Source organism: Rana temporaria, chromosome 3, assembly GCF_905171775.1.
Source record: "Rana temporaria chromosome 3, aRanTem1.1, whole genome shotgun sequence".
Taxonomy (NCBI): Eukaryota; Metazoa; Chordata; class Amphibia; order Anura; family Ranidae; genus Rana; species Rana temporaria.
The window spans coordinates 457606377-457633793 of record NC_053491.1 but is presented as its reverse complement, the minus strand read 5'-3'; the positions used below and the strand labels follow the sequence as shown (position 1 = coordinate 457633793).

Genomic DNA, 27417 nt, shown 5'->3' with positions numbered 1-27417 from the left:
GGCCACTCAATGCACATACGCGAGTTGCGCTCTATGAGTGGACAGGCTATCTACTGGGACCTGTCACGTCTCCCAGGAGATCGCCTAAAGAGAGGGCCGCCTAAGGTGAGAGGAGGAGTCGCCTAGGTGGCCCCTGGGTGGAAGGAGGAAGTAGGACAGGAAGTCTAATATTTGTGCGAAACACATCTACCTTTTTGTCCCCTGCTCCATCTCTCAACCACTTGTAATATGAAGCTTCATGACTAAGCGCTAATATTTGAGTGAAACACATCTACCTCTTTGTCCCCTGCTCCATCAGTCAACCACTTGTCATATGAAGCTTCATGACTAAGCGCTAATATTTGCGAACCACGTATACCTCTTTGTCCCCTGCTCCATCTGTCAACCACTTGTCATAGGAAGCTTCAATAAAAGGATTTTTGGAAGTGTAGCCATCCGGAATCATTTCCTTATTTTACACAGCATGCGAGCTGGGCTAGTACCTGACTAGTGTCTGTGGGGATTAACCATAGACTCACTCACCTGGAGCAGCTTTTTCTTGTTTCATTATAGCGTCTACAAACTATGGGATATTTTTATGGACTTTTTATTTCTTTACTAGTTATTACTAGTTGCGGCAACCAGCAATTTTTAGCAGGACTGCGATATTGTGGCAGTCAAATCGGACACTAAGGCCCTGTACACACGGGCGGATATCCGATGAAAACGGTCCGCCGGACCGTTTCCATCGTATAATTTCTGCTCCGGATTATGATCAGATGGCTGTACACACCATCAGATGAAAATCCCCGCGGAAAACATCCGCTGTGACGTGGCCGCGCCGCCTGAGGCCCCGTACACACGGGCGGATATCCGATGAAAACGGTCCGCCGGACCGTTTCCATTGGACATTTCTCCTCCGGATTTTGATCTGATGGCTGTACACACCATCAGATCAAAATCCCCGCAGAAAACATACGCGGTGACGTGGCCGCGCTGTCACCGCGACGATGAGGCGGCGACGTGCGTGACCCTGGAAGGTAAATACTTCCACGCATGCGTCAAATCACTTTGACGCATGCGAGGGATGGGGATCGGTCGGACTTATCCGGTGAGTCTGTACAGACGACCGGATAATTCCGAAGGACAGGTTTCCAGCGGATAGATTTCTTAGCATGCTAAAAAAAATTATCCGCTGGAAAAACGGTCGGCTGGACAAATGTCCGCCGAAAAATGTCCGCTAGGCCGTACACACGACCGGATTTGGCTGCTGGAACTGATCCGCGGATAAATCCCAGCGGACAGATCCCAGCGGACAGATCCCAGCGGACAGATCCGGTCGTGTGTACGGGGCCTAAGGCCCCGTACACACGACCGAACATGTCTGCTGAAACTGGTCCGACGGACCAGTTTCAGCAGACATGTTCGGTCGTGTGTACGGCCGACCGGACAATTGTCCGGCGGATCGGACAGGTTTCCAGCGGACAAATGTTTCTTAGCATGCTAAGAAACATGTCCGCTGGAAGCCTGTCCGTCGGACATGTTCGGTCGTCTGTACAGACTCACCGGACATGTCCGCTCGGCCCAAACCCCTCGCATGCGTCGAAGTGATTCGACGCATGCGTGAAAGCATTGACCTTCCAGGGCCGCGCACGTCGCCACGTAATCGTCGCGGCGACGCCGCGGCCACGTCACCGTGTATCGTGTCCACGCGGATTTCTGTTTGATGGTGTGTACAACCATCAAACAGAAATCCGGCAGAGGACTGTCCGATGAAAACGGTCCGGCGGACCTTTTTCATCGGACAGTCCGTCCGTGTGTACGAGACCTAAGTGACACTTTTTGGGAACCAGTGACACTGAAAAAAATGCACTGTCACTGTACTAATGACACTGGCAGGGAAGTGGTTAACATGAGGGGAAATCCAAAGGTTAAATGCATTCCCTGGGAGTGCGTGCTAACTGTGTGGTGGAGGTGCTCTGACTGGGGAGAAGACAGAGAACAGTGTTTCTGCTTTATTTTACTTACACCTGATTGGGTATTGAAGCTTTTACCACCTTCACCAAGCTCTGGGGAAAACGAGTGCAACGGCAGTTTATTTTCTTTTAGCAAATCATCCCCATTATCTCTTTTGTGCCCAGAGGTCAGGGAAGCCTAGATGCCTGGAAGAAATCTGCTGACAAACGGATAAAAACATTTACAGCCGAAGTTTAGGTATGGATTTTATTGCATAGTTGAATTGGTCCAGCTGGGATCAATGCACATCTCATATCTGATCCCCGTGGAGGCTGCAAATCATTACATTGTACAGGAAAACTGGACACTGGCATATAACATCAGCTGCCTTTTGTTGTTGGATCTGCTGGTTGTTCAAACACTAAGGCCCCATACACACGGGAGGATTTATCCGCGGATACGGTCCAGCGGACCGTTTCCACGGATAAATCCTCTTGAGGATTTCCGCGGATTTCTATGCGATGGAGTGTACTCACAATCGCATTTAAATCCGCGCCGAAATCCTCTGGCGATGACGTGTCGCGCCGTCGCCGCGATTATGACGCGGCGACGTGCGCGACGCTGTCATATAAGGAATTCCACGCATGCGTCGAATCATTACGACGCATGCGGGGGATCCCTTCGGACGGATGGATTCGGTGAGTCTATACAGACCAGCGGATCCATCCGTTGGGATGGATTCCAGGAGATGGATTTGTTTGGCATGTCAGCAAATATTCGATCTGCTGGAATCCATCCCAGGGGATAAATATCCGCGGAAACAGATCCGCTGGAGTGTACACACCATAGGATCTATCCGCTGAAACCCATTCGCTGGGATTTTTCAGCGGATGGATTCTATCGTGTGTATGGGGCCTTAGGCCCGGACTCACAAAGCACTTACGCCGACGTATCTACAGATACGCCGCGTAAGTGTAAATATGCACCGTCGTATCTGTGCGCCGGACTTTGAAACCAAGATACGCCTGAAAATAGGCTTCATCCGATCGACGTAACTTTCCTATGCCGGCGTATCGTGGGCGCATATTTACGCTGGGCGTAGGTGGCGCTCCCATTGATTTCCTATTCACATATGCTAATGAGGGAGATACGTCGATTCACGAACGTACTTGCGCCCGGTGCATAATATACGCGGCGTAAAGTTATTCCCCCATATATGAGGCACAACTCATGCAAACGTATGGACCAGGGAACACAGCCGCCGTATTTTACGTCGTTTACGTAGTACGTGAATAGGGCTGGGCGTAGGTTACGTTCACGTCGTAGGCAGTGATCCGTCGTATCTTAGGTAGTTGTTCCGACGTGATTCTGAGCATGCGCACTGGGATACGCCCACGGGACGGTGCATGCGCCGTTCGTTTTAAGTACTTGTATGGTACTCGGCCCATCATTTGCATGGGGCCACGCCTCATTAGCATGGCGCACGCCCATTTCCCCCATACGACGGCTTACGCCAAGGGAACCCAGCACAGTTTGGGAAGCAAGTGCTTTGTGAATTCGGTGCTTGCCTCTCTGCGCTGCTTCAGGCGTAGCGTATATTAGATACGCTACGCCGGCATAAATATGCGCCAATGTATGTGAATCCGGGCCTTACTTTTCTTTGAAGGTAATCAATGGGCTTGTGGTTTTCACTATATGCCCAGACTGAATTGTCCATGTTAGTCATAGGTTTAATTTAGATACTTGTAGCTAGATTCAGAGAGAGTTAGGCCGGCGTATCAGTAGATACGCCGACCTAACTCGGAATCTGCGCCGTCCTAAGTTTAAGTGTATTCTCAAACTGAGATACACTTAAACCTGGCTAAGATACGACGGCCTGCGCCGTCGTATCTTAGGGTGCAATATTTCTGCTGGCCGCTAGGTGGCGCTTCCGTTGAGTTCAGCGTAGAATATGCAAATGACTAGAAATGCCGATTCACGAACGTACGTGCGCCCGTCGCAGTAAAGATACGCCGTTTCTGTAAGAGGTACGCCGGCGTAAAGATAAAGCTGCCCCCTAGGTGGCCTAGTCAATGTTAAGTATGGCCGTCGTTCCCACGTCGAAATTTAAAAAATTTACGTTGTTTGCGTAAGTCGTCCGTGAATGGAGCTGGATGTAATTTACGTTCACGTCGAAACCAATACGTCCTTGCAGCGTACTTTGGAGCAATGCACACTGGGATATGTCCACAGACGGCGCATGCGCCGTTCGTAAAAAACGTCAATCACGTCGGGTCACGAGTAATTTACATAAAACACGCCCCCTTCATCCTCATTTGAATTAGGCGCACTTAGGCCGGCCCATTTACGCTACGCCGCCATAACTTAACCACTTGCCCACCGCAGTACGAGAATTAACGTCCTCCCCTTTGTGCTGTGATATCTGAATGATGCCTGCAGCTACAGGCATCATTCAGATATCACCGTCTTCGGCCGGCGATTCTGTGCACAATAAGAACGATCAAAGCGGCAGTTCCGCCGCTTGATCGTTCTTATAGGCAGCGGGAGGGGACGTCCCCCCCCCTCCCGCCGCCATCTGGTGCTTCTCCGGGCTCTCCCGTGCCATCGGGGGCCCGGAGAGCGAATCGGCCGGCGCTCGCTGAAGAACCATAGAGATGACTGGTGACCAGATGATCACAGTCATCTCTATGACCGTTGGAGGTCCGGGTGTGACGTTATGACCGAAAGTAAACAAAGCCGCAATCGCTGCTGCCGGTGTGAGATCGGTGAATGTTTTTTCACCGGTCTTATTGACCCCACATCTCTCCATAAAGAGTAAAAAGTGTAAAAATAAAAAAATGAAGTAAAATAAAAATAAAATGTTTTTTTTTTTTTTTTAAGACGCCCCTATCCCCGGTAGATCGCGCGCAGAAGCGAACACGCATGCAAGTCCCGCCCACATATGTAAACGCCGTTCAAACCCCACATATGAGGTATCGTCGTGTGCGTTAGAGCGTGTGCAACAATTCTAGCACTAGACCTCCTCTGTAACTCGAAAATATTAACCTGTAAAAAAATTTAAAGCATCGTCTATGGAGATTTTGAAGTACCGAAGTTTGGCACCATTCCATGAGTGTGCGCAATTTTAAAGCGTGACATGTTAGGTATCTATTTACTCGGCGTAAGATAATCTTTCAAATTATACAAAAAAATTGGGCTAACTTTACTGTTTTGTTATTTTTTAATTCGTGAAACCGTTTTTTTTCCCAAAAAAAGGTGTTTGAAAAAAAGTTGCAATGACCGCCATTTTATTCCCTAGAATGTCTGCTAAAAAAAATATATAATGTTTGGGGGTTCTGACTAATTTTCTAGCAAAAAAAATTTGATTTTTACATGAAGGAGAGAAGTGCCAAAATAGGCCCGGTTGTCAAGTGGTTAAGAGGCAAGTGCTTTGTGAATACAGCACTTGCCTCTCTGACTTACGGCAGCGTAGCATAAATACGATATGCTACGCCGCCTCAAAGATGCGCCCATCTACCTGAATCTAGCTATTGGAGTGGATAAAGGCACTGGGACCTTAGGCAAAAAAGAACGTACGTGTTTGAATTCAATTCCATCACAGTTGTACTGGTTGGTGATCCCTCTGGGCAAAGAAGTGGTATGTAGATTGCCAGCGCCACAATTAGGAATTTTGGGGCCCCTTACACAGCTGCAGGCATGGGCCCCCTGGAGCAGAAAACCGGGGGGGGGTGTGTGGCCACCGCAAATTGAGAAGCCGGGGGTAGTTACGTTGAGAAGCGGGGGGGGGGGGCAGCCGCCGCGAATTGGGTGGGCTTTTGGGTGCAGGTGAAAAAAAAATATATATAAACAAAAAGAGGGGCCCTGGGGAGGTCGGGGGGGGGGGGGCTTTGGGTGCTGACGGAAAAAAAAATATATACATAAAAGAAAACGGGGGATGCCATCTAGGGCCCTGTGGACCACCGGGCCCCTTAGAGTTCGGGGGGGGGGGGGGGCTTTGGGTGCTGACGAAAAAAAAAATATATATATATATATATAAAAGAAAACGGGGGATGCCATCTGGGGCCCTGGGGACCACCGGGCCCCTTAGAAGTCGGGGGGGCTTTGGGTGCTGACGAAAATAAATAAATAAAAAAGTTTAAAAAAATAAAATAAAAAAAAGGGGATGCCATCCGGGGCCCTGGGGACCACCGGGCCCCTTAGAGGTCGGACTGGGGCTTTGGGTGCTGATGAAAAAAATAAAAAAATAAGGGGGATGCCATCTGGGCGCCTTAGAGGTCGGGGGGAGGGCTTTGGGTGCTGAAGAGAAAAATAAAAAAAATAACGGGGATGACATCCGGGCCCCTGGGGACCACCGGGCCCCTTAGAGGTCGGCAGGCTTTGGGTTCTGAAGAACAAAAAAAAGGGGGATGCCAACCGGGCCCCTGGGGACCACCGGGCCCCTTAGAGGTCGGGGGGGCTTTGGGTGCTGACAAAAATATATATTTTTTTTATAAAAATGCAAAAAAAAAAAAAGTGGGATGTCATCCGGGACCCTGGGGACCATTGAGCCCCTTAGCGGTGAGGGGGGCTTTGGGTGCTGATGAAAAAAAAAATGCAGATGGAGTCAATACGTTTTTCCATTTTTTTGTGGTAAAATTAGGTGCCTCCGGTTATATTTGGGTTGGCTTATACTCGAGTATATACGGTATATGCAGCATGTGATGTCATAAGAAACCTTCAATGAAAACTGTTCTCCAGTGTTAAACAAAAAGAAATTCTTCAATAAATCATTTAGAGGAAAACGAGTGATTCATATAGTTCACTGTATTAAAAAGAGACACGAGTCCATTATTCTAAACATCACACAAATTCCATCAGTTTTGGTCTAGAGCAAGACAAAACAATTGTGACCAATTCTGAATTCAAAAAAGAAATTGAAATGAATTATGAGTCCCACAAAGGCAGTCAAAGCAATTCCCTTTATCAAAATAAAACCGTATTGCGATATTTATTAGCCGAATGTGATACGGAATAGAGCAAAGCTCTAGAAAATTTCCCGCTATTAAAACAAAAATTAGAAAAAAGGTTTTGCGTCTCGAGTAAAAAGAATAAACATGTAAATGGCTGGATAGCCAACAAAGGGCTCTAAAAGGAAGGCAGTTAAAATGAATAGCTAAAATCGACTCGGATGTAGAGGATAAAACTGCTGCGATGCTCTGTGGGTTTCCATTGGAGAGAGGCTAATAAAGCAATGCTCTGCAGATATATCGAAGAATGAAGATCAATGCTGTGCGGCTTTCAAGGACGGCAGGGCAAGAATGAGACAAATTTACCCTCATCACCGGCAAAACAAAATATTTTTAAGCTGATAATGGTGTCATAAGCCTGCAGAAGCAGCAGGGAACTTTCCTGGGGTGGTTATAGACGGGCAAATGACGAGCCGTGAGGAATTCACACCTCCTTGCTCAACGAGGGCTGACGCGTTTCCGACGGTAGTAGAATGATATCCCCGTCAAACATTCCCTTCTTCCCATCAAGAAAATCACCCAATTTCCACGAGGAGGAATATTCCTGGAATCGCCCAATAATCCACACATGAGCCAAGCTTACTGCTGGAACAAGACACTCTTTAATGGCAGCATGCTGCTAGGTATATATGCAGTTTACAAGCTAATCCTCAATCAAAGAACAATGAAATCTCCACCCCCTTTTCACACACAGTGGGGGCTCTCATACAGATTATAGGCAGACACTTCGGCGCCGACTCTGAAGACACATTTCTTTAGATAATGACATCAGTGAAGTTAATTACTAGTTGTAACAGAATACGTTATCTAGACAGCTTGGCCCCGCATATAGAAGAGGTAATTACCACAATGAAGCAATCAGAATAATTAACATGAGCCACTTATCTAATCATTTAGACACAGAGGCATGAGTCACACCTGAAATCACCTTTTACCTCTAACACACACAGCATTACTAGCAGGGAGAATTAAACTGAAGCATATCCTTCACAGCGTTTTACTCCCCAACTTGGGTGATGGACAATGTGACACCATTGTGGTGAAAATTACATTGTCTTTTTCCATAGATAAAAAAAAAAGTCATGTAGAGTAGAGATTCCCAACATCTCAGAGAGGGATAAGCTTTTCAGACTATTTGAAAGGCTTGTTACTATGCTCTCGTTAACCTCTACAACCCCTGGAACATTCTTCTGCAGCTTTAGCTGGTCCAGGCCAGGTCCACCACAGACTAATAGGACTGGTAGATGCCAACGAAAACCTGCTGTATGATGTTTAACCACTTGCTTACTGGGCACTTAAACCCCCCTCCTGCCCAGACCAATTTTCAGCTTTCAGCACTGTAAGGCCTCGTACACACGACGGGACTGTCCGATGAAAACGGTCCGCCGGACCGTTTTCATCGGACATGTCCGCTGGGAGAATTTGGTCTGATGGCTGTACACACCATCAGACCAAATTCCGCGCGGACAGAATACGTGGTGACGACGCGGCGATGTGACGGCGACGATGACGCGGCGATGTGCGCGAACCCGGAAGTTTAATGCTTCCATGCGTCTAATCACTTTGACGCGATGCGTACTGACCATCGGACATGTCCGGCGGACAGGCTTCCAGCGGACATGTTTTTTAGCATGCTAAGAAACAGTTGTCCGCTGGAAACCTGTCCGGTCGGCCGGAAAATTGTCCGGTCGGCCCTACACACGACCGAACATGTCTGCAGAAACTGGTCCGACGGACATGTTCGGTCGTGTGTACGAGGCCTCACACTTTGAATGACAATTGCGCGGTCATGCTACACTGTACCCAAATGACTTTTTATCATGTTTTTCACATTATTTATTTATCCATCAAGAAATATGCTGGCAGAGCTTTTTTGCCGAAGGAAAACGGTCGTGTGTATGTTTTTCGTCGGGAAAAACTGTTGTGGATCTCGACGAGAAAAAAAGTGTTCTCTTTATTCTCGTCGGGAGTCTCAATTTCCTCGTTGTGTTTCTCGTTGGGCTGGTTTACGACGAGAAACACGTTTGTGTGTATGCTAAGAAACCCGCGCATGCTCAGAATAAAGTATGAGACGGGAGCGCACCTTCGGTAAAAGTAGCGTTTGTAACAGACTGAAAAGCGCAAATCGTCTCTCACCAAACTTTTACTTAACACGCAGTAACATGAGATTAGTAAAAGCAGCCCCAAGGGTGGCACCAGTGGAATCAAACTTCCCCTTTATAGTGCCTTCGTACATGTTGTATGTCATCGCGAGATTTTGTCTTGACAGTGTGTACGCAAAGAAAGCTTGTCAAGATTCTCGACAAGCCTGACAAGAAACTCGTCGAGGAAAACGACGTTTCATTTACGATGAGCTTCTCGGTCGTGTGTATGAGGCCTGACAGTTACAAGCATGACTCCCACAGGCAGAGGCATGATGGCACTTGTAGTTTCGCAACAGCTGGAGGGTCGCTATTTTGAGACCCCTGCTCTATATGCTCCAATGCTGTCTAGATTAAAGGGGTTGTAAAGACAAAAATATTTTCCTCTTAAATTAAAGTCTGACAGTAGCTGATAAAGTAAAAAGTAATGTTTTGCATTATAACTAGTTTGATACCTGTTGAAATCGAGCTGTTTTATTCACCTCCGTCACTCCTGAATCGTTATTCTCACTGACTTCCTGGTTTGCGGTGCGCAGTCATTCTTGCTACATCACGGCCTAATGGGAACTATAGTTCCCATTAGGCTTAGCCTCCATGCCTGTGAGGGATAAGAGAGCATCTTCACGCAGGGCTGTAGTCATAGGGAGGGGGTGAGCACATTCTGCTTTCCACCATGCAAAACGGCTCAGATGCTGGTGGAAAGCAAGAAGAGGAGAGACAGGAAATGGTATTTTCAAACCTGGATTACTGTATTTTGGAGGTCAAAAGGAAAAACGAGGTAAGTGATATTTAAATGCTCTAGCTTACAGCAATCAATTGATTTAATAAAAAACGAACCTTTAGGGCCAGATTCTCATAGAATCCGCGGCGGCGTAGCGTAAGCCATTTACACTACGCCGCCGCAAATTACTGGAGCAAGTGCCGTATTCTCCAAGCACTTGCTCCGTAATTTGCGGCGCCGTAGTGTAAATGGCCCGGCTAAAGGCTGCGTAATTCAAAGGGGGCGGCTTGTATTTAAATTAAGTACGCCCCCGCGCCGATCTAGCTGCGCATGCGCCTGGCGTAAAAATAGCCCAGTGCGCATGCTCCAGCTCACGACGGAAAACGTCAATGACGCCGATGTGAGCGTCATTGTTGTAAAGTCCTATTCGCGAACGACTTAGGAAAACGATGTAAACGACGGAAAAAGACGACGCTGACCCGACGCCATACTTAACATGGCATACGACGGACCTTCGTAAACTTGCCCCTCATATAGCAGGAGCAAGTTTACGCTTACGGAAACGTCGTAAATTCACTGCGTCGTCCGCGCGTACGTTCGGGAATCTCGCGTAAATAGCTAATTTGCATAGACGACGGGGAAAACGACGAGGCAACACCTATCGGCAGGAAAAAAAATTGCATTTAAGATCTGACAGCGTAAGAGCCTTACGCCTGTCAGATCTAATGGATATCTATGCGTAACTGATTCTAAGAATCAGTCGCATAGATACGACGGCTCAGATTAGGACTTACGACGGCGCAAATGGCGTTGCGCCGTCGTAAGCCCTTTAAGAATCTGGGCCATAGTGTTCCTTTAAGCACTGGACAGCCTGCACCCTCTGGATTAAGCACTTGACAGCATGCACCCTCTGGATTAAGCACTTGACAGCATGCACCCTCTGGATTAAGCACTTGACAATATGCACCCTCTGGATTAAGCACGTGACAGCATGCACCCTCTGGATTAAGCACTTGATAGCCTGCACCCATCTAATACTGGGAGACACCAAACTTGTATACTACTAGAACACCTACAGTGGCACTAAAAGATATTGCATGGTATTGGCATGTATAGTGTAGACAGAGCTCTCTCCGTCACCCAAATGATCTCCTATATTATAACCCTGCCGCAAAGGCTTCCAATGGAGACTACAAGTGGCCATTTCAACACGGTGGCTTCAAAGACGCTGCAAAAGATCAGCAGAACACAATAAATCAATACAAATAAATCAACACAATAAAGGGCAAGTATTTTATTTCTAAAATATGGTCAACCATTTATGAAACACAGTCCTTAAACTAACTAAATGCTATTCTGCTCTGGTTTACATCCACTTTAGGTTCGGTGTGTGTGCTTGATGAAGAGTCTAGCAGCTCTTCTTATCACAGACTGGTTCAGCGTATGAAAAAAAAAAATTGTTTCTGACTGTCAGCATCCTCGGGAACGGGACACATCATGTGCTTTACACTCCGTGACTGTCACAATCAATGCTCGCACTGCCTCTGACATTCGCTGGTGATGGGACCAATTTGCCAACAACAATCTGATCACGTAGGGGGTTGAGTGGCGACCAAATTGCTAAGCGTGACGTCAGATGCAGAGACCTTTGAGCACACGGGAAAATGTCCTGCAATTGTTCAATCTGCCCTGTGAAAAGAAAATTATTATTTTTTTTGATTTTTTTTCTCAGACTATGTGACATGGCGCTCAGAATAGAAAAAAAAAAAAGGCACGAGCAACAATTGTTTCAAGAACCTCCGCTCTTGTAATCATTTATCTCTGCGCCGGGTTCCTCTGGTTTAAAATTGAGGTGATTTTCCGGTGCCTGGAATCTACGGATGCTTATCAATTGCCAAAATTGTTGCCTACAGATCTTTAAGTAGCGATGCTCTGCAGGCGCAATGAGAACAGCGAGAAGACTCCGGAGAGGGAAATTTTCCGAGGGAGTGACGCTTTATAGAGCATAAGGTGAAAAGGAGCAAAAAGGAAAATGAGGCTTTAAAAATAGAGACGGTGATAAGCAATGCTACAAATTTTTTAACAGCCAAAAAAGTACTTTGAGACTGACGTACCAAATTCATGTTATTTGTAAAGACAGGGAGGAGAAAAGGCAGCCGGGGGTGATGGTCTGCACATGCTAGAATAGAAACCCTGTGAAAGAATGCATGGTGGAAAAAAAAACGGCAAGGTAACGAGACAAAATAATGCTTTCAGATTACTATTTTATTACTGTAATTGATTCAAATAGTGCCATCAACTCTTGTGGAACTGTACAAAGGAAACATGCTTAGAAAGTGGGTAATACAGATGACAGATCCCATTGTCAACTACACAAAGAACATGTTCTATACCTTCTTCATAGAGAGAACATATCCTACAAGTTCGTCATAGGGAACATATCCTAAAAGTTCTCCATAGGGAACATATACTACAAATTCCACAAAGGAAACATGTCCTACAAGTCTTCATAGGGAACGTGTCCTACAGATTCTCCATAGGAAACATGTCCTACAAGTTCTCTATAGGGGACATGTCCTACAAGTTCTCCATAGGGAACATATCCTAAAAGTTCTCCATAGGGAACATGTCCTACAAATTCCACAAAGGAAACATATCCTAAAAGTTCTCCATGGGGAACATGTCCTACAAATTCCACAAAGGAAACATGTCCTACAGATCTTCATAGGGAACGTGTCCTACAGATTCTCCATAGGAAACATGTCCTACAAGTTCTCTATAGGGGACATGTCCTACAAGTTCTCCATAGGGTACATGTCCTACAAATTCCACAAAGGAAACATGTCCTACAAGTTCTACATAGGCAACGTGTCCTACAGATTCTCTATAGGAAACATGTCCTACAAGTTCTCTATAGGAAACATGTCCTACAAGTTCTCTATAGGGGACATGTCCTACAAGTTCTCCATAGGGAACATGTCCTACAAGTTCTCCATAGGGAACATGTCCTACAAATTCCACAAAGGAAACATGTCCTACAAGTTCTCTATAGGGAACATGTCCTACAAGTTCTCCATAGGGAACATGTCCTACAAATTCCACAAAGGAAACATGTCCTACAAGTCTTCATAGGGAACATGTCCTGCAAATTCTCCATAGGGAACATGTCCTACAAATTCCACAAAGGAAACATGTCCTATAAGTTCTACATAGGGAACGTGTCCTACAGATTCTCTATAGGAATCATGTCCTACAAGTTCTCTATAGGGGACATGTCCTACAAGTTCTCCATAGGGAACATGTCCTACAAGTTCTCCATAGGGAACATGTCCTACAAATTCCACAAAGGAAACATGTCCTACAAGTTCTCTATAGGGGACATGTCCTACAAGTTCTCCATAGGGAACATGTCCTACAAATTCCACAAAGGAAACATGTCCTACAAGTTCTCTATAGGGGACATGTCCTGCAAATTCTCCATAGGGAACATGTCCTACAAATTCCACAAAGGAAACATGTCCTACAAGTTCTTCATAAGAAACATGTCCTACAAATTCCACAAAGGAAACATGTCCTACAAGTATAGGAGACATGTCCTACAAATTCCACATAGGAAACATGTCCTACAAGTTCTCCATAGGAGACATGCCCTACAAATTCCACATAGGAAACATGTCCTACAAGTTCTCCATAGGGAACATGTCCTACAAGTTCTCCATAGGAAACATATCCTACAAGTTCTCCATAGGGGACATATCCTACAAGTTCTCCATAGGAAACATGTCCTAAAAATTCCACAAAGGAAACATGTCCTACCAATTCCACAAAGGAAACATGTCCTACAAATTCTCCATAGGGGACATGTCCTACAAGTTCTCCATAGGGGACATACCCTACAAATTCTCCATAGGGAATATGTCATACAAATTCTATATAGGGAACATGTCCTACAAGTTCTCCATAGGGGACATGCCCTACAAATTCCACATAGGAAACATGTCCTACAAGTTCTCCATAGGGAACATGTCCTACAAGTTCTCCATAGGAAACATATCCTACAAGTTCTCCATAGGGGACATATCCTACAAGTTCTCCATAGGAAACATGTCCTACAAATTCCACAAAGGAAACATGTCCTACAAATTCCACAAAGAAAACATGTCCTATAAATTCTCCATAGGGGACATGTCCTACAAGTTCTCCATAGGGGACATGTCCTACAAATTCTCCATAGGGGACATACCCTACAAGTTCTCCATAGGGAATATGTCCTACAAATTCTATATAGGGAACATGTCCTACAAGTTCTCCATAGGGGACATGCCCTACGAATTCCACATAGGAAACATGTTGTACAAGTTCTCCATAGGGAACATGTCCTACAAGTTCTCCATAGGGGACATGACCTACACGTTCTTCATAGAGAATGCATGTGTTCAACGCGTGCTACATAGAGAACACGCTCTCTGCATAGAGTACATGTCTTGCCCGTTTTACATAGAGAACATGTCCTACATGTTCTATATAGAGGACATGTTCTACATATTCTATATAGAGAACATGTTCTACATAAATAACATGACCTACATGTTCTACATGGAGAATATGTTATACATAGAGCACATGTTCTACATGCTCTATATAGAGAACATGTCCAACATAGAGAACATGTGCTACATGTTCTACAAGTTCTACATACAGAATATGTCCTACATGTTTTACAAGTTCTACATTGAGAAAATGTTTTACACATTCTACATAGATAACATGGCCCACGTGTTCTACATAGAGAAGATATCCTACATGTTCTACATAGAGAACATATCCTACATAGAGAACGTGTTCTACATAGACAACATGACCAAAATATTCTACATAGAGAATATCTTATACATAGAGCACATGTTCTACATGTCTTGTATAGAGAACATGTCCTACAAGTTATACATAGAGAATATGTCCTACATGTTCTACATACTGTACATGGCGTACATGCTCTACATAGAGAACATGTTCTACACGGTCTACATAGATAACATGACCTACATATTCTACATAAAGAGCATGTTATTATACATAGAGCACATGTTCTACCAACTCTACATAAAGAACATGTCCTACATAGAGAACATGACCCACATTTTCTACAAGTTCTACATAGAAAACAAATTCTACATGTTCTACAACCATTATCTACATGTTCTACATAGAGAACATGTTCTAAACATTCTACATAGAGAACATGTACTACTCGTTCTACATAGAGAACAGGTCCTACATGTTCTACATAGAGCACATGTCCCAAATGAGAAAATAGAAAACATAGGGAACATAGAGAAAATAGAGAACAAAATAGATAACATAGAGAAAATAGAGAACAAAATAGAGAACATGGCTTACACATTCTACATAAAGAACATGATGTAAACGTTCTACATAGAGAACATGTGCTACATAAAGAACATGTTCTTCATGTTCTACATAGAGAACATGCTCTACACATTTCACAGAAAGAACATGTCTTATACATTCTACATAAAGAACATGTCGTACACGTTCTTCATAGAGAACATGTCCTACACATAAAGAACATGTTCTAGGCATTCTACATAATGAACAGGTCCTACATGTTCTACATAAAGAACATGTTCTACACTTTCTACATAGCGAACAGGTCCTAGATGTTCTACATAGAAAATATGTCCTACATAGAGAACATGTCTTACACATTCTACATAGAGAACATGTTATGCACATTTTACATAGATACCTCGAGCTACATGTTCTACATAGAGAACATGTCATACATGTTCTTCATAGAGAACATGTCCTACATAGGGAACATATTCTACAGATTCTACATATAGAACAGGTCCTACATGTTCTACATAAACAACATGTTCTACACTTTCTACATAGAGAACAGGTCCTAGATGTTCTACATAAAGAAAATGTTCTAAACTTTCTACATAGAGAACAGGTCCTAGATGTTCTACATAGAAAACATGTTCTAAACATTCTACATAGAGAACACGTACTACTCGTCCAACGTAGAGAACATGTCCCAAATGAGAAAATAGAGAACATAGAGAAAATAGAGAACATAGAGAACAAAATAGAGAACATGGCTTACACATTCTACATAACGAACATGACGTACACATTCTACATAGAAAACATGTGCTACATAGAGAACATGTTCTTCATGTTCTACATAGATAACATGCTCTACACATTCCACAGCGAGAACATGTTCTTCATGTTCTACATAGATAACATGCTCTAAACATTCCACAGAGAGAACATGTTCTTCATGTTCTACATAGATAACATGCTCTACACATTCCACATAGAGAACATGTTCTTCATGTTCTACATAGAGAACATGCTTTACACATTCCACATAGAGAACATGTCTTACAAATTCTACATAAAGAACATGTCGTACACGTTCTTCATAGAGAACATGTCCTACATAAAGAACATGTTCTAGGCATTCTACATAATGAACATATCCTACATGTTCTACATAAAGAACATGTTCTACACTTTCTACATAGAGAACAGGTCCTAGATGTTCTACATAAAGAACATGTTCTACACTTTATACATAGAGAACAGGTCCTAGATTTTCTACATATAAAACATGTTCTAAACATTCTACATAGAGAACACGTACTACTCGTCCTACGTAGAGAACATGTCCCAAATGAGAAAATAGAGAACATAGAGAACAAAATAGAGAACATAGAGAAAATAGAGAACATAGAGAACATGGCTTACACATTCTACATAAAGAACACGACATACACATTCTACATAGAAAACATCTGCTACATAGAGAACATGTTTTTCATGTTCTACATAGATAACATGCTCTACACATTCCACATAGAGAACATGTCTTACAAATTCTACATAAAGAACATGTCGTACACGTTTTTCATAGAGAACATGTCCTACATAAAAAACATTTTCTAGGCCTTCTACATAATGGACAGGTCCTACATGTTCTACAGATTCTACATACAGAATAGGTCCTACAGTTTCTACATAGAGAACGGGTCCTAGATGTTCTACATAGAAAACATGTCTTAAATAGAGAACATGTCCTACATAGGGAACATGTTCTACAGATTCTACATACAGAATAGGTCCTACATGTTCTACAGTTTCTACATAGAGAACGGGTCCTAGATGTTCTACATAGAAAACATGTCTTAAATAGAGAACATGTCTGTCCTGTTCTACATAGAGGACATGTCTTACACATTCCACATAGAGAACATGTCTTACACATTCCACATAGAGAACATGTCTTACACATTCCACATAGAGAACATGTTTTACACGTTCTACATAGATAACTTGACCTACACGTTCTACATACAGAATAGGTCCTACATGTTCTACAGTTTCTACACAGAGAACGGGTCCTAGATGTTCTACATAGAAAACATGTCTTAAATAGAGAACATGTCCGTCCTGTTCTACATAGAGGACATGTCTTACACATTCCACATAGAGAACATGTTTTACACGTTCTACATAGAGGACATGTCTTACACATTCCACATAGAGAACATGTTTTACACGTTCTACATAGATAACTTGACCTACACGTTCTACATAGAGAACATGTCTTACACATTCCACATAGAGAACATGTCTTACACATTCCACATAGAGAACATGTTTTACACGTTCTACATAGATAACTTGACCTACACGTTCTACATAGAGAATATGTTACTCATAGAGCACATGTTCTACATAGAGAACATAGACAACAAGGAGAAACAGCAACGGTACTGAACCATCTTACGATCTACAGGTCAAAGATTGATCATAGATGATCTGTAAGTGAAAATATAAAACCAGGAGGACTAAAGGGCAATCATGTCTGCATCTTGAAAGGCAGCATGGAAAAGATACTCTGCGAGTCGGTCAGGTAGAGAACGATGCTCTGCACAGCAACTAAGGGATAACCTTCTGCAGATTGGATAATGACATTCTGCATACCTGCGCTCAGAAAGCCGTGAATGCTCAGGCGATATGAGGACAGCTACATGACAGGCGAGCTCTGCAGCCCCGAGCGTACAATAGTAATATGCTGTCAGGAGAAGGGTACAGTGTGGGGAAAATTGGGGATTCTGTACAGAGCTGAGGACAGGAAAGTGACAATTCCCTCCCATGCTGCAGCATGAATGGCGGTATGAATGGGCTTGGCAAGGGGGAGTACAGAAAGGGATGAATGATCTGCAGAGCAAGGTATGAATGGAAGCATAGTATTGTGGAAGGGAAAGATATGCTGCACAGAAAGGGTGCAATGTTCTGCGGATGTCAGAACAAAAAATAAAATGTGAAAAGGAAATCATTAACACAATGCAACCTCGGGGGCAAGTATGTAACATTCTGAGGTCTCCAAGACGGAAAGGTAATGATGGCTTGCAGCAACGAGAAAGAAAAGGTAGTGACGTCCTGCAGTCCTTACATAAAGGGGAAGGCACGGCAGAGGTAAAGGGTGAAGAGTAAGAATGCTCTGCAGACCTGAGAGACAGGTAGAATCATTGTTTATATCATGAGGGTCAGGAAATGGTCTGCAGGTCTCTGGGCAGGGAGGTGAGAATAATCTGCAGACCTAAAAGTACTGAGGTAGTGATGCTCTTCAAAAAGTAATGGTATCCTGTAGCTTAGTGGCTAACTAGTAAGAGGGAAGGAGATTGGTTCTCAGAAGGTAGGAAGGTAATGATAGTCTGCAGATTGGTGCTCAGAAGGTAGGAAGGTAATGATAGTCTGCAGACCGGTGCTCAGAAGGTAATGATAGTCTGCAGACTGGTGCTCAGAAGGTAGGAAGGTAATGATAGTCTGCAGATCAGTGCTCAGAAGGTAGAAGGGTAATGACAGTCTGTAGACCCGTTTGCTCAGAGGGTAGGAAGGTAATGATAGTCTGCAGACTGGTGTTTAGAAGGTAGGAAGGTAATGATAGTCTGCAGACCGATGCTCAGAAGGTAGGAAGGTAATGATAGTCTGCAGACCAGTGCTCAGAAGGTAGAAAGGTAATGACAGTCTGCAGATCAGTGCTCAGAAGGTAGGAAGGTAATGACAGTCTGCAGACTGGTGCTCAGAAGGTAGAAAGGTAATGACAGTCTGCAGACTGGTGCTCAGAAGGTAGGAAGGTAATGATAGTCTGCAGACTGGTGCTCAGAAGGTAGGAAGGTAATGATAGTCTGCAGACTGGTGTTTAGAAGGTAGGAAGGTAATGATAGTCTGCAGTTCAGTGCTCAGAAGGTAGGAAGGTAAAGATAGTCTGCAGATCGGTGCTCAGAAGGTAGGAAGGTAATGATAGTCTGCAGACTGGTGCTCAGAAGGTAGGAAGGTAATGATAGTCTGCAGACCGGTGCTCAGAAGGTAGGAAGGTAATGATAGTCTGCAGACTGGTGCTCAGAAGGTAGGAAGGTAATGATAGTCTGCAGACTGGTGCTCAGAAGGTAGGAAGGTAATGATAGTCTGCAGACTGGTGTTTAGAAGGTAGAAAGGTAATGATAGTCTGAAGACTGGTGCTCAGAAGGTAGGAAGGTAATGATAGTCTGCAGACCGGTGCTCAGAAGGTAGAAAGGTAATGACAGTCTGCAGATCAGTGCTCAGAAGGTAGGAAGGTAATGATAGTCTGCAGACTGGTGCTCAGAAGGTAGGAAGGTAATGATAGTCTGCAGACTGGTGCTCAGAAGGTAGGAAGGTAATGACAGTCTGCAGACTGATTCTCAGAAGGTAGGAAGGTAATGATAGTCTGCAGACTGGTGCTTAGAAGGTAGGAAGGTAAAGATAGTCTGCAGACTGGTGCTCAGAAGGCAGGAAGGTAATGATAGTCTGCAGACTGGTGCTCAGAAGGTAGGAAGGTAATGATAGTCTGCAGATCAGTTCTCAGAAGGTAGGAAGGTAATGATAGTCTGCAGACTGGTGCTCAGAAGGTAGGAAGGTAATGATAGTCTGCAGACTGGTGCTCAGAAGGTAGGAAGGTAAAGATAGTCTGCAGACTGGTGCTCAGAAGGTAGGAAGGTAATGATAGTCTGCAGACTGGTGCTCAGAAGGTAGGAAGGTAATGACAGTCTGCCGACTGATGCTCAGAAGGTAGGAAGGTAATGATAGTCTGCAGACTGGTGCTCAGAAGGTAGGAAGGTAAAGATAGTCTGCAGACTGGTGCTCAGGAGGCAGGAAGGTAATGATAGTCTGCAGATCAGTTCTCAGAAGGTAGGAAGGTAATGATAGTCTGCAGACTGGTGTTTAGAAGGTAGGAAGGTAATGATAGTCTGCAGACTGGTGCTCAGAAGGTAGAAAGGTAATGATAGTCTGCAGACTGGTGCTCCGAAGGCAGGAACGTAATGACAGTCTGCAGATCAGTGCTCAGGAGGTAGGAAGGTAAAGATAGTCTGCAGACTGGTGTTTAGAAGGTAGGAAGGTAATTATAGTCTGCAGACTGGTGTTTAGGAGGTAGGAAGGTAATGATAGTCTGCAGACTGGTGCTCAGAACATAGGAAAGTAATGACAGTCGCAGACTGGTGCTCAGAAGGTAGGAAGGTAATGATAGTCTGCAGACTGATGCTCAGAAGGTAGAAAGGTAATGACAGTCTGCAGACCCGTTTGCTCAGAGGGTAGGAAAGTAATGACAGTCTGAAGACAGGTGATCAGAAGTTAGGAAAGTTATGATAATCAGTGATTAGAAGCTATAAAAGTAGTGACAGTCTGCAGACTAAAGCTCAAAAAGCAGGAAGGTAATGATAGTCTGCAGCACCATGTTGAGTAGACAAGAAAACAATGATAACATGTACATCAGTGCACAGAACATAAAAAGGTAGTAATAGTCTGCAGATATGCAATTAGAGGGTAGAAAGGTAATGATAGTCTGCAGATCAGTGTTTTGAAGAGCGACAGTCTGCAGATCAGTACTCGGAAGCCAGGAAAATAATGACAGTCTGCAGATCTGTGGTCAAAGGGTAGAAAGGTAATGATAGTCTGCAGATCAATGTTTTGAAGAGCGACAGTCTGCAGATCAGTACTTGGAAGCCAGGAAAGTAATGACAGTCTGCAGATCTGTGGTCAGAGGGTAGAAAAGTTATGATGGTCTTCAGATCGGTGTTTTGAAGAGCGACAGTCTGCAGATCAGTACTTGGAAGCCAGGAAAATAATGACAGTCTGCAGATCTGTGTTTTGAAGGTAGTGACAGTCTGCAGATCTGTGGTCAGAGGGTAGAAAGGTAATGATAGTCTGCAGATCAATGTTTTGAAGAGTGATAGTCTGCAGATCAGTACTCGGAAGCCAGGAAAGTAACGACAGTCTGCAGATCTGTGGTCAGAGGGTAGAAAAGTTATGATGGTCTGCAGATCGGTGTTTTGAAGGTAGTGACAGTCTGCAGCTCAATGCCGAGAAGGAAGAAAGGTAGTGATAGTCTGCATATTATTGCTCAGAGGGCAGGGGTATAATGACAGTCTGTAGGCTTAAATAGGGAAAAACATATCATAGGAAATGGAATAATACTCATCATGAAACTTGATGCTGTTTTGTGAAGGGACAGTGTAGGAATGAAGAGCACATAGCAGATACACTCCACATACTTGAGATTGAATAAGGACTGATGCTCTGCAGACAGGGTGATGAAATGCTACAGAAGTGATAACCTGCAGAGCACCGGTGGAAAATCTACAATAACAGTTTGCAGAGCTGAGGGTGAAATAACTAAAGGAGTAATGGCATTCATAAAGTCTAGAAGAGTGATAATATGCATTTCTGAAGGTGAAAATCTGTGGGAGGGATAATCTGCAGAGCGGAGAGTAAAAATCTATAGGAGGGATAGTCTGCAGAGCGAGGGGTGGAAATCTTGGGGGGTGATTATCTTCAAAGTGGAAGGTGGAAATCAGTAGAGAGGGATGGTCTGCAAAGGTAAGGATGGAAATCTATAGGAGGGATGATCTGCAGAATCCAGGGTAAAAATCTGTAGGAGAGATAGTCTGCAGAGCGAAGGGTGGAAATCTTTAGGGGAGATAGTCTGCAGAGCGAAGGGTGGAAATCTTTAGGGGAGATAGTCTGCAGAGCAGGGGATGGAAATCTTTAGGAGAGATAGTCCGCAGAGCGAAGGGTGGAAATCTTTAGGGGAGATAGTCTGCAGAGCGAAGGGTGGAAATCTTTAGGGGAGATAGTCTGCAGAGCAGGGGATGGAAATCTTTAGGGGGAGATGGTCTGCAGAGCTAAAAATGGAAATCTATAGGAGAGAGATGGTCTGCAAAGCGGATGATTTAAATCTATAGGAGGGATGATCTGCAGAGTCCACGGTAAAAATCTGTAGGAGAGATAGTCTGCAGAGCGAAGGGTGGAAATCTTTAGGGGAGATAGTCTGCAGAGCGAAGGGTGGAAATCTTTAGGGGAGATAGTCTGCAGAGCGGGGGATGGAAATCTTTAGGGGGAGATGGTCTGCAGAGCTAAAAATGGAAATCTATAGGAGAGAGATGGTCTGCAAAGCGGATGATTTAAATCTATAGGAGGGATGATCTGCAGAGTCCACGGTAAAAATCTGTAGGAGAGATAGTCTGCAGAGCGAAGGGTGGAAATCTTTAGGGGAGATAGTCTGCAGAGCGAAGGGTGGAAATATTTAGGGGAGATGGTCTGCAGAGCTGAGAATGGAAATCTATAGGAGAGAGATGGTCTGCAAAGCGGAGGATGAAAATCTATAGGAGTCCAGGGTAAAAATCTGTAGAATAGATAGTCTGCAGAGCGAAGGGTGGAAATCTTTAGGGGTGATGGTTTTCAAAGCGGAGGATGGAAATCTATTAGGGAGGGATGGTCTGCAAAGATAAAGATGGAAATCTATAGGAAGGATAATCTGCAGAGTCCAGGGTAAAAATCTGTAGGAGAGATAGTCTGCAGAGCGAAGGGTGGAAATCTTATGGGGAGATAGTCTGCAGAGTGGGGAATGGAAATCTTTAGGGGAGATGGTCTGCAGAGCTGAGAATGGAAATTTATAGGAGAGAGACGTTCTGCAAAGATAAGGATGGAAATCTACAGGCAGGATGATCTGCAGAGTCCAGGGTAAAAATCGGTAGGGGAGATAGTCTGCAGAACAAAGGGTGGAAATCTTCAAGGGAGATGGAAATCTATAGGAGGAATGGTCTGCAAAGCTGAGAATGGAAATCTATAAAAGAGAGATGGTCGGGAAAGATAACGATGGAAATTGATAGGAGGGATGATCTGCAGAATGCAGAGTAAAAATCTGTAGGAGAGATAGTCTGCACAGCGGAGGGTGGAAATCGATAGGTTGGATCGTCTGCAGAGCTAAGGATGGAAAACTACAGGAAAGATGGTCTGCAAAGCTAACATTAAAAACCAATAGGAGTGATAATCTGCATAGAAACATATATCAGAAATGCTCTGCAGAACCGAGGGTGGAAATCTACAGGAGTGCCACTCGGCAGATGCAATTATGAAAATGTCCTTTTTCGGTGGAGAGGGGTAAAGCGCTGGCGAAAGCAAATTGATTAACCTTCTCCGCTCCAACCACAAAAAGGTACAAATTCTGTTCCAAAGACATCAGACGGGGATAACAAAGCCGCGGTTGCGATGCTCTGCGGTGTTGCAATGCACACCGTACAGGAAAGGCACAGTCTACCTGTTGCTGGTCTACAATGCACAGACAATTAATGGTTTGGCATAGGAAGCAATGGGGAAAAAGAGGGGGGCACTTAAAATACACTTAGGGAGGTTAAAAAGTAATAGTCTGCAGAGGGGAGTACAATTACAATGTAACAGTCTATGATAATCGAGGGAGAGGGGGGAGGGGCTGCGTAGTAATGCAAAGTAGGAGACATAAGCTCTACAAGTGTCAGAAATAAACAGACAGAAGTGCAAAGTATTAGTATAAGGATGGTGCGATGCTCTGCAGAGACTGGTAAACAAAGGGAGGAAATCACATCTTTTTATAAATAATATATATATAAATATATAATAATCTGATTATTAGTAAAAAAAATCAGTTGACTTACCAGAACTCTGAAACACGTGAGCCGGAGATGGCGAAGATCAGGGAACAAGAGATGGAAATATCTATGGATAGAAAGAGATGAGGAATGGGCATAACATGGGCACAACAAAGTGCAAAGAGAGAAGTTCCAGTGCCAGTGTGAGACAGGAACATAACACATGGACTACAAAGGGTATTAGAAGGGATATGATCTGCCGATAAAGAGGCTATAGAAAGTTCAAACGGGGGAAAGATAGGACAGGGGGAGAGAGTAGGGGGGAGAGATAGAACCAGGGGGGGGGGGGAGAACCCGGGGGGGGGGGGAGAACACAGGGGAGAGAGAACAGGGGGCGAGAGAGACCAGGGGGGAGAGACCAGGGGGAGAGAGAACAGGGGAAGAGAGAGACCAGGGGGGAGAGACCAGGGGGAGAGAGAACAGGGGGAGAGAGAACATGGGGGAGAGAGAGCAGGGTGGGAGAGAGAATAGGAAGGAGAGAGAGCAGGGTGGGAGAGAGAGAATAGGGGAGAGAAAGAACAGGGTAGGAGAGAGAACAGGGTGGGAGTAAAAAACAGGGGGGAGAGAGAGAACAGGGGGCGAGAGAGAACAGGGGGGAGAGACCAGGGGGAGAGAGAACAGGGGGAGAGAGAATAGGAAGGAGAGAGAGCAGGGTGGGAGAGAGAACAGGGGGAGAGAGAGAACAGGGTGGGAAAGAGAGAGCAGGGTGGGAGAGAGAACAGGGGGAGAGAGAGAACAGGGTGGGAAAGAGAGAGCAGGGGGAGAGAGAGAACTGGGGGGGGGGGGGAGAACAGGGTGGGGGAGAGAGAACAGGGGGCGAGAGAGAACAGGGGGGAGAGACCAGGGGGAGAGAGAACAGGGGGAGAGAGAATAGGAAGGAGAGAGAGCAGGGTGGGAGAGAGAACAGGGGGAGAGAGAAAACAGGGTGGGAAAGAGAGAGCAGGGGGAGAGAGAGAACTGGGGGGGGAGAGAACAAGGGGGGGAGAACAGGGTGGGGGAGAGAGAACAGGGGGGAGAAAGAGGACAGGGTAGGAGAGAGAATAGGGTGGTAGAGAGGGGAGAGAAAGGACAGGGTGGGAGAGAGAACAGGGTGGGAGTGAGAACAGGGCGGAGAGAGAGAACAGGGGGGGAGAGAACAGGGTGGGAAAGAGAGAACAGGGGGGGAGAGAACAGGGGGGAGAGAGAGGAGGGGGGGGAGAGAACAGGGTGGAAGAGAGAACAAAGGTGGAAGAGAGAACAGGGCGGAGAGAGAGAACAGGATGGGAGAGAGAGAACGGGGGAGAGAACAGGGGGAGAGAGAACAGGGGGAAGAGAGAACAGGGCGGAGAAAGAGAACAGGATGGGAGAGAAAGAACGGGGGAGAGAACATGGGGAGAGAGAACAGGATGGGAGAGAGAGAACGGGGGAGAGAGAACAGGGGGAAGAGAGAACAGGGGGAAGAGAGAACAGGGCGGAAAGAGAGAACTGGGGGAGAGTAGAGAACAGGGTGGGAGGGAGAACATGGTGGGAGAGAGAACGGGGGACAGAGCGAACGGGGTGGGAGAGAGAGAACAGGATGTGAGAGAGAGAACAGGGGAAAGAGAGATAACAGGGTGGGAGAGAGAGAATAGGGGGAGAGAAAGGACAGTGTGGGAGAGAGAACAGGGTGGGAGTGAGAACAGGGGGAGAGAGAATGGGGAGAGAGAGAACAGGGTGCGAGGGAGAGAGAGAACAGGGGGAGATAGAGAGAACAGGGGGAGAGAGAGAGAACAGGGGGGGGGGAGAGAGAACAGGGGGGAGAGAACAGAGGTGGGAGAGAGAGAACGAAGGGGAGAGAACAGGGAGGAGAGAACATGGTGGGAAAGAGAACAGGGGGAGATAGAACAGGGTGGGAGAGAGTGAACAGGGGAGAGAGAGAACAGGGTGGGAGAGAGCGAACAGAGTGTGAGAGGGAGAACAGGGTGGGAGAGAGAGAACAGGAGAGAGAGAGAGGGGGGGGGGGCAGGGGGGAGAGATAAGAAGGGGGCCAGAGAAAACAGGGGGAGAGATAAGAAGGGGGACAGAGAGAACAGGGGGAGAGATAAGAAGTGGCACAGAGAGAACAGGAAGAGAGATAAGATTGGGGACAGAGAGAACGGGGGGAGAGATAAAAAGGGGGCAGACAGAACAGGGGGAGAGATAAGAAGGAGGACAGAGAGAACAGGGGGAGAGATAAGAAGGGGGACAGAGAGAACAGGGGGAGATAAGAAGGGGGACAGAGATAACGGGGGGGGACAGACAGAACAGGGGGAAAGATAAGAAGGGGGACAGAGAGAACAGGGGGAGAGATAGGAAGGGGGACAGAGAGAACAGGGGGAGAGATAGGAAGGGGGACAGAGAGAACAGGGGGAGAGATATGAAGGGGGACAGAGAGAACAGGGGGAGAGATAAGAAGGGGGACAGAGAGAACAGGGGGAGAGATAAGAAGGGGGACAGAGAGAACAGGGGGGGAGATAAGAAGGGGGACAGAGAGAACAGGGGGAGAGATAAGAAAGGGGACAGAGAGAACAGGGGGAGAGATAAGAAGGGGGACAGAGAGAACAGGGGGAGAGATAAGAAGGGGGACAGAGAGAACGGGGAGAAATAAGAAGGGGGACAGAAAGAACAGGGGGAGAGATAGGAAGGGGGACAGAGAGAACAGGGGGAGAGATAGGAAGGGGGACAGAAAGAACAGGGGGAGAGATAGGAAGGGGGACAGAGAGAACAGGGGGAGAGATAAGAAGGGGGACAGAGAGAACAGGGGGAGAGATAAGAAGGGGGACAGAGAGAACAGGGGGGGAGATAAGAAGGGGGACAGAGAGAACAGGGGGAGAGATAAGAAAGGGGACAGAGAGAACAGGGGGGAGAGATATGAAGGGGGACAGAGAGAACAGGGGGAGAGATAAGAAGGGGGACAGAGAGAACAGGGGGAGAGATATGAAGGGGGACAGAGAGAACAGGGGGAGAGATATGAAGGGGGACAGAGAGAACAGGGGGAGAGATAGGAAGGGGGACAGAGAGAACAGGGGGACAAAGAGTAGAGGGACACAGAGAGACATGGAGCAGTCAGAGAGGTGTGCAGGGAGAAGGTGGATGTACAGGGCAAGGCTGGAAATCTGCAGTATAGATGAAATATGTGACTCATCCAGAGGAATAGGGGTGGGGAGAGAAATCAGAGACACATAGAGACAAACAGAGAGATGAGTGGAGGACAATACTGGGACACCAGGGACTCCGTGTCACCTACTCAGCACCACTGTGAATGTATACAGTGCTGTACACAGGGAGCACCCCTTCCCTGCCTGCCCCACACACGTGTCCTTGCCCTCATCCCTCACCCTGTATTTTATCTGTCACTCTCAGGCCTGCTGCACAAGTGGAGACAGACGCAATGCTGCCGTCACCGGCCACATCCGTCCCCTCATCTGCAAATGACAGAAGGGGGGGGGGGGGCATGGGGAGGGGGGATTAGTGATTCATGCTTGTTGTGTTCCCTAAAATGTGTGCATATATACATATACATAGATATACATGTGTGTGCATATCCTTCTATACCACATCCTTCTATCTATCTATCTATCTATCTATCTATC

General features: G+C 45.6%; 1 long non-coding RNA gene across 1 annotated transcript; it reads right to left on the bottom strand.

The window, feature by feature from the left end:
• Positions 1-11073: 11073 nt before the first annotated feature.
• LOC120933483 lies at positions 11074-23962 on the bottom strand. Its single transcript, XR_005748100.1, has 2 exons — positions 23834-23962; positions 11074-11492 (listed from the first exon to the last, which is right to left on the bottom strand). It is a non-coding gene; the product is annotated as an uncharacterized LOC120933483 (long non-coding RNA).
• Between the last annotated feature and the right edge of the window lie 3455 nt (positions 23963-27417).